Source organism: Myotis brandtii, unplaced genomic scaffold, assembly GCF_000412655.1.
Source record: "Myotis brandtii unplaced genomic scaffold, ASM41265v1 scaffold381, whole genome shotgun sequence".
NCBI classification, from domain to species: domain Eukaryota; kingdom Metazoa; phylum Chordata; class Mammalia; order Chiroptera; family Vespertilionidae; genus Myotis; species Myotis brandtii.
This window is the reverse complement of record NW_005364633.1, coordinates 1,340,373-1,355,497: the sequence shown is the minus strand read 5'-3', so window position 1 is coordinate 1,355,497 and position 15,125 is coordinate 1,340,373. Positions and strand designations below refer to the sequence as shown.

At 46.2% G+C, this 15,125-nt stretch overlaps 1 protein-coding gene and 1 pseudogene across 1 annotated transcript in view; one reads left to right on the top strand and one right to left on the bottom strand.

Annotated features, from left to right (window-relative positions):
* TMEFF2 (transmembrane protein with EGF-like and two follistatin-like domains 2) overlaps positions 1 to 15,125 on the top strand; it is a gene marked incomplete at its 5' end in the record, with an annotated part of 240,715 nt that overhangs the window by 36,138 nt on the left and 189,452 nt on the right. The window lies entirely within an intron of this gene.
* The window catches only part of LOC102245239, a 40,978-nt pseudogene that overhangs the window by 499 nt on the left and 25,354 nt on the right, over positions 1 to 15,125 (bottom strand).

The window sequence follows — 15,125 nt, the reverse complement described above, 5'->3', positions numbered from 1 at the left end:
CCGGGATGCTCCTGTATTTTCTTCCTCTAAAGCCTGCAGCCTTTCGCTCATGCTGTGAGGGGAAGACACCCGCGTCTGCTGGTGGAGGCTGTGTGGGCACCACTGCAGTTACACTGCCTGTCCATGTGTCTCAATGCGAAGGAGGAGGCCAGAGTGCCCCGGGAGTGACAGCCCTTCCATGCACTCTGCCTGCCCAGGCTCTGCCGGGGACGTACACGCTGCTGGCAAATACTTGTCCAATGTGTCCTTTACATATTCCTTTCACTAACACCTTAGGCCAGTGATGGCGAACCTTTTGAGCTCGGCGTGTCAGCATTTTGAAAAACCCTAACTTTAACTCTGGTGCCGTGTCACATACAGAAATTTTTTGATCTTTGCAACCATAGTAAAACAAAGACGTATATTTTTGATACTTATTTTATATATTTAAATGCCATTTAACAAAGAAAAATCAACCAAAAAAATGAGTTCGCGTGTCACCTCTGACACGCGTGTCATAGGTTCGCCATCGCTGCCTTAGGGTCTATTTCGGAGTAAGAAGAGTTGTTCTTCTGTTTTGGTGTTTAAAAGCTTCTTGGTGTTTCCTCCTCTTGAACCCTAAATGGCCATCTTTTCTATCCTACAACTCAGGCCCTCCCTGGATTCCTGACGAGGGAGCAGTGATGGGCCAGCAGGGGGCGCTCACACCATGCCTATATTGTGGGCTGTGGGAAAGGGACCTGTAGGTTTGTGTAGTTAGTTAGGGTGAAGCTATTTTACCTCGAAAGCCAACAGAGATTATGCTTTGGAATAAAAGTGATTTCCTCCACTTGTAAAGTTTAAATTTCCTGAAGCTGTAAATCTCAACAGCAGGAAGTGTTTTGGTGGCTTCGGTCCATGAGCCCACGTGCTGGGGGTGAGTATGTCGGAGAGCTGAAGGGGAGGCTCTAAGACTCGGGAAAAGACTTCTTTCCTGGGATGCGTTATCAATGTCCTGTCCTCCAGAAGTCCCAGGCGCGGCACGTGGCTCTAAAGGGTTTTGCTAGTCTGTTTTATGACTGGAGGTCAATATAAACATGGCAGGTGGATGTGGATGGCAGTGGATCTAGGGTTGGATTGGTACCGCCTGCCCTCTTAAACTTGTTTTTTCTCATAACTCTCTCTTAAGTTTGCTTTGGGACCATTTGTCTTCCTCACTGAATTGGTGTCAAGTGTCCACTCACTGGCACCAGGATCATGATTAGCTAATTTTGACCAAAATCAGTGACTCAGGGCTTCTTCTCCCACCCCCGTTTCTCCTTCAGGGCGGCTATGGCTGTCCATTGAGTTGTCGGCACCCTTCGAAATACTCTCTGTCGTTTTTGACTCTTGAATATGGGGGGCATCCTGCACCTCAGGGTGCTGCATGTGCTTTAATCCCCCCAGCATTTGTGCTCACAAGAAATGCTCACTGCCTTCGAGGGATCGGGCACGCAGGCCCTGAGAGAGACCAGAGATTAACAAATGAAAGATGAACAAGACTGATCTCGAGCCACAACAAACCCAGGACCTGGGCGACTCAACACTTAGTGTATTGGGGAAAGGGTGGCTCTAAAACCCGTGTTTTCTTCATAGAAGAAGCAGGCATGGTTTTCTCAAGACTGGTCTGGTCGGAATGCCTGACTTTCAAAATCCTTCCTGACTGAAGCTGGTGGACTAACTGCTTCCTATACATTCTACAGGACAAATGTGCAAGTGCCCAGTGCCTGCCTTTGAATGGGCTTTGCTTGTGAAATCACTTCTGTCATACACTTTTCATCCCAGTGAGTGTGCTGTTTGATGGGTGGGATCCACATGGAGACACGAGTGGAAGTGGCAGGTGGGAGAGGGAGCAGAGAGGAACGGGAGGGCAGATGGGAGGAGGAGCCTGGAAGATGGTAGAATGTTCCGGTATTTACTTAGCTTCCTCAGGGTGAGCTCCACAATTGTCCAGCAAATTCCTAGCAATGAGAGAGCTGTCCTATGGTTGATACGCCTTCAGCCTGACAGGGTAATGGCCCCAGACTGGGTCCTCAGGGTTAAATAGCTCTTTAGTTCCCACAGGATGAAGCTCTCTCCTCCTCTGTCCCCTCAAATGAGACTTCTTTCTTGCTCTCAGCGTCACTACTGCTCATTGTTCCCACCTCAGGGCGTAATCACTGGGCATCATCGCTGCCATGGTGACCTCTTTTCCGGTTCTCTCCACACTTCTGTTTCCATGTGTCTTCTTTTTTCTGACCCGGATTTCCCTGAAAGAGCTGCCCTACAAGCATTGTGGGTCCTGCATGAGTAGTTGGAGCGGGGGCGATGTGCAGAGGCTGTTGTATATATGAACCGATTAGAGGCCCAGTGCGTGAAATTCGTGCATGGGTAGGGTCCCTAGGCCTGGCCGGAGATCAGGGCCAATCAGGTTCCCCACCTCCCCGCCTCCTCCTTCCCTCACCACCCATGCACCACCACTGCACAGTTCCCCCCGCCTCCCCTCCTCCTCCTTCCCTGGCTCCCTCGGTGCCCTGCCGCGCTGCTGGTCACCTGCCATGTTCCGCACCACCCCCCGGTGGTCAGCATACATCAGAGTGAGTGACCAAACTCCGATTCTCCTGGTCAAACTCCCGAGGGGACACTTTGCATATTAGCCTTTTATATATATAGATGTCATATGTAGCTTCACCTTCTAGGCCCCTAACTTTGCACAGCCCCCTTCTAGCCTCTATACATAACTGCGAGTTGGAAGTGCCCCTCCTCCTCTAAATTCCTCCTAAATTGTGAAAGCTCAGCCTCTATAAAAACTAGGCTCTGTCTCTGCCGTGGGTTCTAGTATCCAGATCTTTGGCCCACGTTTCAGATCCTTGTTGTTTTGTGGTTCTGTAGGGGGATTGCTGCTGTGCTGGTTGACTCCTGAATGAATATTTCTGATTTTCCTTTTTTCTCCCAAGCAGCTTCTTAGTCCAGAGTTGTTCAAAAGCCAGGTCTTCTAAAAGCGTTCAGTGGGTTTGCCAGCAATTTTTATAAGTGTGCCATCTTAAATCTCTATCACTAGATGTTATAACGTAGCTTTGCACGGACCTAGTCAGCAGAGTGCACAGCATTTGAGCCAAGCCGAATGGGGATGTGCACCATCGATACGATTCACCAGAGACGCATGTTTCAGGCTTGACAGTACGTTTGAAATGAGGCTCCTTCTGAAATCTATTGGGTGTTCTCTCAAATCCACCCACTTTGAGGCCCCCCTCACACACACAACCTTGTTCCACCTCTTAGGTCAAAGGCTCTCAACATTCTAGAAGGCCGTTCCAACAAGGTGCCCCTTTCCCAGGCAGTGATACCACAATGGAAAATATCCTTGGAATACTAAGCCTCTGTAAAGCCTGTCTGAGCTGTTGCTAAAGGAAGTGGTGACCCAGTAGTGTCACGGGCCCTGTTACTTTTCACCATTAGCCCGGATCTTAAACAAACTGAAGGTCAAGGCTTTGATCTGGGCTTGGAGCTTTCCAAAGAACTGATACGATAAATGACTCATTCATTAGTTCAACATTTTATGTATTGTTCTGGGGATACAGAAAGGAATGAAACAGACAATAATCATGTTAACATGGCATGAAGTTTGGCGGCCCAGGGCAGTGAGGGAGGAGAGGCAGACAGATGGAGAAGGACTTTTTAATGATCTAGAGAATTTCCTTGAGCCAGACCTAAAAACTTTCAATACCAAGCACTGAGAGCAGCCCATCATTTCTCAAAGGGGTTGCTGTGATAATTCTTTGCATTATTAAGTTTTATTAGATGCTGGGTCCATACAGAGATGGAGCTATACAATGGCTATTAACTGAATACAAAGTCATTAAAAATTAAGTTTCATGTTATTATTTCGGGTGTCATGAGAGTAGCAAAGCTAGCACCTTTGATTCCCAGAATAGCAGCTTCATCAAAACGATGAGTCATGGCAAGCTGAAGGGACCGCGTTTTAATGAACAGTCTGGTTACGTAGCTCATCTGTGCTGAGCAGCAGACTGACTAGGGGATAGGAGACAATCTATTTTTCAAAAGAAGAATTAGTCCCCGATGCTATCCGTCTGTCTTTGCCCCCCTCTCTATACCACCCGCTATGCTCCTTCTCGAATACACTCTTGTCTTGGGGTTTTCCTTAACTACAAATAATAACATGAAACAATCTCAATTATTATAGTTGCAATTCCCCACTTGGCATTTGTTAACAAATAAGAATCACCAGACATTTTCTTAGGCATCTGCTGTGTTGACAGCACCGTGGGGCTAGGAAAGACTCTAAGATCATCTCTTGTCCTTGCGGAGGAGCGCATAGCCCTTTGGGAATGTATACCCTTTTGGAAGCGTGTGTGTGTGGAATAATCAGACCCACACGTCATGTGTAGCCAGCAGAAAGGAATGATTGAGCAAAGGTGAGTCGTCAGCTGGGAGACCCTCAGAAAAGAGATAGGACAGGAGTTCAACTCGAAAGAATAGTTTAGATTTTGAATAAATTGCCATTTTTATCATTTTCCAGTTTGCTTTCCTTCTAATTTCACAAACTAAACATTTCCTATGAACAAATGGGTAGTGCACAGTTATTCTCATGCCCGGTCTCAGCTGATCACGGTACGAGTAGTTTTAGTTACTTTTCTAGCCCTTGGAGAGGATTCACACTTTAAAGGCTGAGTTTTGAATCTCACTGGTCCTGGAGGTGTGAGATTGTGGAGTAGTAAATTCTAGTGTCAGGGAGCTGTAGTGCAGACAGAACGAGAGGGAAAATTAGCAAGTAGAGACTAAGAGAGAGGAAAATTAGCAAGTAGAGACTAAGAGAGAGGAAAATTAGCAAGTGGAGACTAAGAGAGAGGAAAATTAGCAAGTGGAGACACAACGAGAGGGAAAATTAGCAATGTTCAGCTCAGCAATGTAACCATAGGTGATCTTTATGACTTGTGATATTCTGATGTAAATGTTTCAAGGTAAATTTCAAATGTATGATCTTCCACTGAGCATCATGTAGTTTTATTTTTAAAATATGTTCATGAACTCCAGCTATGTGTCTTGTGATGTACTTTAGTGAGGGCTAACATGCTTGGCCAATACCAGCTGTCGTGTTTTCACATTAAACATAATAAGTCTAGATTTGCAAACGTCTTGACACGTAATATATTAGAGGTGTGATCTTTAAAACATACATCCAAGTAAGGGCTGTCCTTTAAATGTGGTCCTTCATGAAGCTGTAATGGCCCGTAAGCCAAAATCCACCTGCCACAGACTTGGTAAGTCTGGCCTCAGTCTTCCTTAGAGAGCCCGGATGGAACTGCCCCATGCATTGCCTTCCACCGGCGTGAACTCTGATGGAAAGGAGAATGGGGTTGCCCTGTGGTCATCTGCCTCGTCCACTCACGAAATACATTTGCGTGGCGCTCCCACACTCACGGCTCAGGCCCTGTGCCAGGGAGGCCGGGTCCTGCCTCTCAGGACTTACCACGCCTGCAAGAGGATGGTGAGAGTTGGCAAATGAACAAGAAGGAAAGGGCGGGTGGAGATGGAGGAAATGGCATGTAAATGCATGGACGTGGGGGACAGCTTGGCATTTTCAGGAACAACAGATGGCTTGGCATGACCAGGATGTGAAATGCACTGAGAGGAAGGTGCCCAGGATGCTGGGACCTTATTCTAAGCAGGACAATGAAGGATTTTCTTAAGCTGGAACAGCCTCCGTATTATTAAAGCTGTCATCTGTCCTTTCTGCCATCGTCAGGAAGAAAGTTCTAGTAAGCTGCTCAGGGAAACTGTTACTGAAATTTGAGAGATTTAGGGCAGGAGGAACAAAGGCTATAAAGAAGTCTGAAAGGGCAATGGGAGGTGTCAGAGCGATGTCTTCTTTTCCTAAACTAATTATTTCTCTTTTCGGTCAGAATAATTAAGAAAACCACAGAGGGCCCTGGAACTCACCATGTCGCTGCCTTTTGTATTGTTTTAATACTTAAAATGCACTAGCCTGTTTAATTTACACAACGACCTAAGTAATAGTCCGTCATCCCCCCATTTTACAGATGGGAAAACTCAGGCCCAGAGAAAAAAATATGCCCAAGATCTCCAGGCTACTAGGAGACAAAATCGAGATTCAAACACAGATCATTTGATGCCAAGGTTAATGGTTCATACTGTGCTGCCACTTTCCTTAGTCAGACTTAATTCGTATCATACTTGGGTGTGAAAATCCTCTGTTCTGAAGAAAATGTAAATCCTTCATTAAACTGCCCCAAAGTGTCGGATAAGAAATGTTGACATTGACTTCCCTAAACCAAAATATTCACGTGACCCATTCTGGATGTTGCTAGGTTGAGAATTTCATAGCCACCTTACCTTCAGCTTTCTATACAAGCTGCACCTTGGCCGATGAATCCTCCAATTGGGTTAAAGAACAAATGGGAATTTTGCAAAATCTCTAAGTAAGATGAAGCTTTCAAAGGTGATCTTAGGAAGCCTTTCTCAACCTCAGTCCCTCGTCTCTAAAAGGAAGGTTTATGGACTAATAATCCCAGTGGTCTTTTCGTGGCCCCAAGATTCTGCACACGCTCCGAAATGAAGGGCATTGGGTTCTATAGATACGGTGCATGCCGGCTCAGAGGTGAGAGGACACTTTAAGGGTGATTATTCCTAGCTGCCAGATTCAGAATCAGACTTGCGAACTGTGCTTTCTGTCTTTATCTTTAAGTCCTCTCATGGTCTGGCATCTGTGGGATTTGTTACTGTTGATATACCCAGTTTATAAACAGAAAATAGTTCTTTAAAAACAAAGCCCCAATGTGTTTAATTTTTAAAGCGATAGAAGCCAAATGGCCAGGAATAGCTATGAATAACATTGCAGAAAGTTTGCTGCCATGGGGAGCAGTAGAGGCCAGGGGTTCAGGACACAGGCTCTGCGGCCAGAATCGGGGGGTTCAGATCCCAGTGCCGCCACTTCCTGACTGTGGGCCTTGAATGATCCCGTGCCTGCGCCTCCGTGTTCTCACTGTAAAACAGTTGCTGCGCCGTGGGGTTGCTGCGAGGATTAAGGTGCCAATGTGTGCTTAGCACCTAGAGTGGTGCCTGGCCCTTAGGGATAGTCATGGAATGTGGCCCGTTGTTAGCATTTTGGATGAGATCACTTATTGGAATTGAAGAAACTATAGAATTAATGGGTGAAGTAGGAGGAATGGAGGGAAGCTTCATGAGGGCAAGAGCTTTTGTCTCTGTCTTTTACGGTTGTATCCTCAGTGCCAACCCAAGTGCCTGGCTCTGAGTAGGTGTCCAGCAGACTGTTGTTGAATGAAGGACAAGGTCAAGTGTAAACAGTGTTGAAGGTTCTGTTTTCCTCTTTATTCCAGACTTTCCCCCTGTATTTATTTTTTATTTTTATTTCAGAGAGGAAGGGAGAGGGAGAGAGAAATAGAAACATCAATGATGAGCGAGAATCATTGATTGGCTGCCTCCTGCAGGCCTCCTACTGGGGATCAAGCCTGCATCCTAGGCATGTGCCCTTGTCCAGGGACCATTCAGTCCACAGGCCGACGCTCTATACATTGAGCCAAATTGGCTAGGGCTCCCCCTGTATTTTAATGTTTGTTATATTCAAAAACATTACGCCATATGTCATAAATCATATACCATAATGAGTGATAACTAGCAGCTTTGGTCTCTGACTGACTCCCGTTCCAATTTTTTCCTGATACTGCAAACAGAAATATCTGCAAATCTTATATACGGTGGGAGCAACTGTTGCACTTCATCTATTTTTCTTTTCTTTTTTGACAAGTAACAAAATCAGACCTCCAGTTATGTAGACATTTCACGGGCCCTGGCAGCCCCCTTTGTTCTAGTGGTGGCTGTCCCGGTCCAGCTGTCGGAGCTGCTACTTGGGCAGCTGCTGGGCAGCACTGCCAGCTACCTCAGGAGTTCTAAACTGATTTCAAAGAGAACAACAGTCGGGGACTCCAGAAATACTGACAGACCTCTGCTCTCCCTGTTTGATTAGATGCCATGACCTAGAACCGTAGATTCTAGGGAGCCAGCCTACTCTGTGGACCCAAATGTATGCCTATCTTGAAAAATCTGAGTTTGCTAAAAATCTCACACGCAGTCTTAGTGTTAATAATGCTTCAGAATCAGTTCTGTAAGCCCAGTGTTGGTAGGATTTTCACAATCATTATTTTTACTTATTTATTTTTAATCCTCACCTGAAGATATTTTTCCATTGTTGTTTAGAGAGAGAGCAAGGGAGGGAGAGAGAAACATCGATGTGAGAGAGAAACATTGATTGGTTGCCTCCTAAACATGCCCGACCAGGGCCAGGGATGGAACCTTCCACCAAGACCCTTGACCAGAACCGAACCCAGGACCCTTCAGTCCATGGCCCGATGCTCTATCCACTGAGCCAAACCAGCTAGGGCTGTCTTATTTTATTAAACACCCATGCTTTCTCCCCTTTATTCTTTCCTACACAGACACTGCTCCCAAAGCACTGTTGATTTGCCAGGGTGACAAGGACAGTCACTTTGGTTAATGAAATAAAATTACTCCTCCCAATACGCTCTGAGTCAAACACTTGCTGATATTTAAGGTGCCTTCCAGCTTTATACGATCAGCAATATGGAGGCACATGCAATACACAGAGATGATTAGAAAGAGGTGCTGATTCACTCATTGCTCCCAAACAAATTAAATAGATGTTAAAATGTATTCAAGTTGATAGGAAGTTCTGTCTGTGGTCCTCAGAAGACACACAGGCACTGAAGTGATTTCTAAATAGAAACTCTCTAGTCTTCTGAATCTGTGGAATTTGGGGAGGAAATATCAGTCATATCTCAATCAGAGACTAATATTAGTGTGCTTACTGCACTAATGTGGAAGTAAATGCTCATGTTAACAGTACGTGCTTGTGTCCTCAAGCCATACCCCCAACCAGACCCATCTCCTCCCCACACAGAGCTCTGCCCTGTCCATCAAAGATAGTTGACACACTGTTATGTATTATTTGGTGACACACACACACCCCCACCCCCACCCCCATGTACACTTCACATTTCTGTTTGACGCAAGTTATAAACCTGGATTCTAAGTACTGAAATGCAACATGGCCGCATCAGGAATGTTGACTCCTCGAATTAAAGGACCCCTAGAGCCCCTGGGACACATAGAAAACCTTCCCATTTTCAAAGCAACCAGGTCTCTAATCAAACCTGGTTCATGGAATTAGCATTGCATTTAATTTCTTCTGCCTTCAAATTTAAGATGCAAGCATTCACCCTCCCCTCCACCGTGAGGGAATACGAGTTGGTTTTGATAAAACTGTATCTAAAGCGAGGAAGCTATTGTATGTGGACTTACCCATTGGATGTGGGCCAGCAGTCTGGCGGGTCCCCCCGTGGGCATCGGCCGCCTCCCGCACGCTCGATAGCATCAGCACGCTCGCCCATTCGAGCGCACGGCGTTTCAAGCCCTGGAATGTACCTCAGCATCTGTGGCAGATCAGCATCTTTCAACAAGCAAACACTGTGGACCGTCTAGAGTCTAGAGTCTGCGTTTTTCATAGCACAGGTGTGGATTTCTCCCGCAGGACGCGAGAATGGTAAACCCACAGATATTAGCCATCATGAGTTATGATCTGTCTTCTGAATGTTGATTTTAGATGGTCTAATTAGAATGCCACGTGGCTGGCAGAATGCATGATGGGCAGCCTGCTCTGTAGTGGTTGTTCTGCCGTGGACAGGGCGACGCTGACACTGGCTCCTGCCCATTGGCCCGCACTAGTGAGTCTGCACATGATGATGCGTTGGCGACTGTGCGTGGAGCACTGGCTGTGACTAATACATCAGCAGATGCAAAGTGGATACGTACCAGGGAAAATGTGGTGGGGAGTTGGGTGCAAAATTATCCATGAAAATAAATAATTTTTCAAAAATAATACCATTAATGCCCGGCTGGCGTGGCTCAGTGGTTGAGTGCTGACCTATGAGTCAAGAGGTCACGGTTCAATTCCCAGTCAGGACACATGCCTGGGTTGTTGGCTCGATCCCTAGGGTGTGGTGGGCAGGAGGCAGCCAGTCAATGATTCTCCCTCATCATTTGATGTTTCTATCTGTCTCTCCCTCTCCCTTCCTCTCTGAAATCAATAAAAATATATTAAAAAATAATAATACTGTTATTTAGGTATATCATGCAGTATAAAATGCATTCAAATTATGTATGTTAACATTAAGAATTACATGACAATATGATTTGGTTTAGTCTCTATCTTTTCCTCATATGTAAAATGTATTTCTTTTATAGTGGCCTAATATATCTATTGAACAAATAAGCTAATTCTTAGACTTATAATATTACCAAGAGTAATAATTCAAATATTTAAATGTAGCCCTCTAGTGACTATTGAAGTAATTTCTTAAAGTTAACATTGACATACAGTTTAAATGAGATGTCAAATTAATATTTTTATGCATAAGATTCTAAATTGTAAGGTTCTAAAGGCAACTTGTCGATGACCAGTTCATCCTTACTGTGCATACTGATTGATCTCCTGCGCTAAGGTTCTGATGAACTTTCCAAGTGTAGCTGTCTCTGCTTATAATAGTAGTTATAAAATAATAACTATTTCAACATAATCCAATTATTTAATATCAGTGGTCTGTAGGTTATTGCAACATAGCTCTTTTGTTCATATTAGACAAATACAATTATTAGTTAAATAAACCAGGCATCATTAATGCATCAAATGATTCTGAGATTAATAAAAAAATTTCTTTTTTACTAATCTATCATCTATTCTGACTTCTATAAGATAAATATTTAGTGACCATCTGCTTTGTGCGGGCACCATTCTAGCTACCTTCATGGATGCTATCATTGCCAATTTCTATAACAAAATAGGACGCTTTGCAATTGAGAAGAGCAGTCTGTTCCGAGGCCACTCATTACATTTACAGCAGCACAAAACCCTTTTCTGCATGACCTTAGGAACAATTACAGCAGCCATGGTGCCAAGTAACTCAGCGCCCATGAAACAAGCTGGTGGGAAATCTCTGATTCCGGTGCCTACTCTAGTCCTTTAAAAATGGACTTGATATGGAGGCAAAAATACTCTGTCCTCATGTAGCCCATCTTAAAGCAAGCCTTGCTTTAGTATTTGCCAACACAAAGGGCAGCTCTCCACAGTCCCTCACGGACATCCCAGTGTTGTCCTGGGCCGGACAGTGTGGATCACTGGGTTATGCATGACGTAAAGATGGACAGCCGCCCGGGTGCACTCCGTTCTAGATTCTGCATGAATGCATCATTCCTCTGCGGGAGCATGTTTCTCCGGTTACCACCCCCTAACTGCTATTATGGGACCTCCAGCCCCCCTCCTCCCTGAACAAATCTTCCCTGGCCACTCTAAGCCCCTAAGGACACGGCCCACACGATTCCTGAGCAGTTACCTGCGGGCAGCACGGAGCAATCACCGCTTCTCCTGCTCTCGTGGCCCAGCTCTCTGGTCAGACACAGCTCTGGACGCCAGGAGCAGGCCTGCTAGGGGTCCAGCTCAACCCAGCGCGCTGCCACCGGCCCATGCTGCCCACGGGCAGACTTTGCAAGCCCTCGTCACTCTGGCCGCCCAGCAGGAGCGGGCATTTCCCAGTACCAGAGCAGAGTGTGTGTGAGAGCAGCTCAGTCCTTAGTTTCTGCTTGCACCTCTGGCCTAGAGAACTCACCTTTGAAATCAACCTCCAAACTCCAGCATCTCCATTTTTATTTTCACCAAAAAATTTAGGTCTCGCCTTTCTCTGTTTCCCCTACAGTTCTCAGTCAGCACATTCGTTCCTACACTCAGGCTGCACATACCTCACAGTTAAGCTGTGAACACAGAACGCTTGGCTTCTCACAACAGCTCCCACCAGCAGGCACGGCGGGCAGCTGGCTGTCCCTGCGTCAGTGGTCTGCCATGTGGCTGGACGAGGCATCCCCTGGAGGACCTTTCACAGCTGTCCGATGCCTGCACTCGTAGCCCAGATCATAAGTCCTCTCTCGGGCAGAAAAACTCAGAGGAAATAGCGTGGTGTGACCCCCCCCCCGCATCCTGAACTGTCTAAAGAGAATGACGGGGTACATTTGTACGGAACTCAGCCCTTTCTCCAGGGCTGTGGAGCAGGGGCGGGACTTGCACCTGAAGATGAAGGAGAGACTGAGGGAGCTTCCTCTCCTCCTCCACTTGCTCGCTGGGAGGTTAATAGGACCCAATGCAAAAGGCATGCGTGAGCTACCCACCGCTCTTACTGTTTGTGGGGGGTGGGGGTGTTGTCTACGGAGCATTCTCAATGGCTTGAGTGTGAGACAGGTGACCCGATCAGTAAAAAAACGAGAGTAGAGCAAAGAACTTAGGGTGTAGTGTAAGGGCGGGGTGTACCTGTGTATGGGCGGGGTGTACCTGTTCTGTGGATCGCGGTGGAATAATTGTGCGCTAGAGGATACACCAAGATCCCCCCGCAAGTGACGGTTTTAGTTTCCATTATGAGATTAGTTGGTTAAACGTTGTAAAGAGCCTCCCACGGACAGTGTTGGGCTGAGCCAGGGAGGGTTTTGCCAAATCAAAGCTTAATTAAGACAAATGTGATTTACCAGGCTGGTCAGCGGCATGGACCACACCAGGTCGCTGCCTTTTTCCTTTGGTCAGTGCATGTCTATGTGTTATTGTCAATAGTAATTCCTACAGGTCACTGTTCTTGTTTGTATATATTTTAAAGACACAGTTCGGTAACTGAGTTTCCATTGGGAAAAACACATACAGAGATTTAAAAAAACACAAAAGGTAATGTGGTTGCCTTATTTCCTCACTAATTAACTTTTAATTGATTTTTCAACCATATAAATGGTTGATGAACAAGATATGTCTCAAAAAATCACAAATGGACCTTATACATATCACCTCTTACTAGTGCATGGCCAAAAAACATTGGTTTTCGGAGCTTTAAGTGAGATTGCTCTATGAGGGGCTTTCAGGACCAGTAAACATTAGGTAAAAGTAGTACTTAATGAAGGCACCAAAATATTAATTTTTTGCAGTTGAATATTAGCCACAAAATTATAAAATATTTTGCTTTCATTGGATCAAGTCTTTAGTCACCTCCTTCACCAAAAATTGTATACAAGAATATGATGATAAGCATATGGTATACTTATCATGACATCTTCTCTCATTGGAGTGTGTGATGGCAACACACTTCATCCTGGTTACTGACTGAATGTTAGGGGACGGTAGGCTAACCATTACCCTCATCACCATGAGCACTGACTTGGAGCCCATTGCATGATGCAAGTGTAGAGAGGACTTCACCAACTAAGCTCTTCCTCTGAACTTCCTTTCTAAGGCAGCTCTTGGCTTCCGTATGCCTCTAACATCCCCTCCCCATCGTCTTAGTTCAAAGCTCCATTTCTTCAAATATTAGAAATCCGCCGGAAGAGTCTTTTTTGAGCCTTTTCTTTAAGTCCTCCTCCCGCTCCGCACTGAGCGCGCCGCTCGCTCCTGTGTACACACACCCACTCCCACATATTTTTGGAGGCAGAAGAGCACCGCTTGCTTTTTGTGCAAATTAAATTGCAAAGAAGAGAACACTGTTGCTGGGAAGCTGAAAGACACTCACTGGGCTAACAAGTGCTTTTGGGAAAGCTTTCACCGAATGTCATCCTGAGGGAGCAGCACCCACCGCCCCCCTGGGCCTACACCCGACCCCTAAAACCTCTTAGACAATGAGCGGGATTTGAAGGCAGAATTGGGGGCCTGAGGATTGTGGTCACAGCGTGATTGGTGGGTTGTGATCATGGGAATAAGTCATTGTCTTGTTTCTTCTCTCTCCTCTTTGTGGTTTCCTTGTCATTCTACAAAGCCGGAGGGGCGGTGGGACCGCGGGGCCTCCTGGACACAGGAGATAGTCTACAAATGCAGTTGTTGACATTTTTCCACAAACCTCCGCTCTAGACTTGTCTTCTCTTGAGGGAATCTGTTGCAGGAGGCTGCTAGATGCTGGCTCTCGGCAGCTTGACTAGCTCTGCCAGGAAAGGACCCTAAATAAAGTCGGGACAAACACGGGGCTTTTATTCCAAGGCAGACAGAGCTCTGTGCAGCCGCACTCCCTCCCCGACCAGGTTAATCTCCACCTGCGTTCACTCTGCGTCGCCTTAGAACGAACACATTTAAAATGTGTCCTTTGGCCACGCGGACTCCCTCAGATCACTCACTGTAGCATTCCCCCCTAACAATGAAGAGGAAAGTGTTTGGTTGTTTGCTTTATGTTAATCCTCACCCCCCGCCCCCCCGGATATTTTCCATTGATTTTAAAAAATATATATTTTATTGATTTTTTTACAGAGAGGAAGGGAGAGGGATAGAGAGTTAGAAACATCCATGAGAGAGAAACATCGATCAGCTGCCTCCTGCACACCCCCTACTGGGGATGTGCCCGCAACCAAGGTACATGCCCTTGACCAGAAATCGAACCTGGGACCCTTCAGTCCTCAGCCGACGCTCTATCCACTGAGCCAAACCTACGCTCTATCCACTGAGCCAAACCGGTTAGGGCTTCCATTGATTTTTAGAGAGAGTGGAAGAGATGGGGAGAGACCGAGAGAAACATGGATGTGAGAGAGACACATGCATTGGCTGCCTCCCGCACATGCCCCAACCAGGGCCAGGGATCCAGCCTGCAGCCTGCAACTGAGGTCCATGTCCTCGACCGGAAGTGAACCTGCCACCCTTCAGACTGAGGGCCGACACTCTAACCACTGAACAAACAGGCGACACAGTTCCACATGGGCAAGGAGATCACAGGCCGGGAAACCGCGACTCCAGATGTGTCCTTCCCTTGTCAGACTTCTGTAACATGTCAAGTGTGGGAAGGCGGACAGGGCAAGGACACAGAAACCTGCAGGGACAGACACCTCAAGTTCATTCCTGGACTGCAGATCAAGTGTAAGGTGGTAATATCTGATCACCCACCTTCGCCTTTGGGGACATCATTTTTTTTTAAATTAAATCTTTATTGTTCAGATTATTACAGTTGTTCCTCTTTTTCCCCCCATAGCTCCCCTCCACCCGTTTCCCACCCCACCCTCCGCCCTCACCCCCCCCA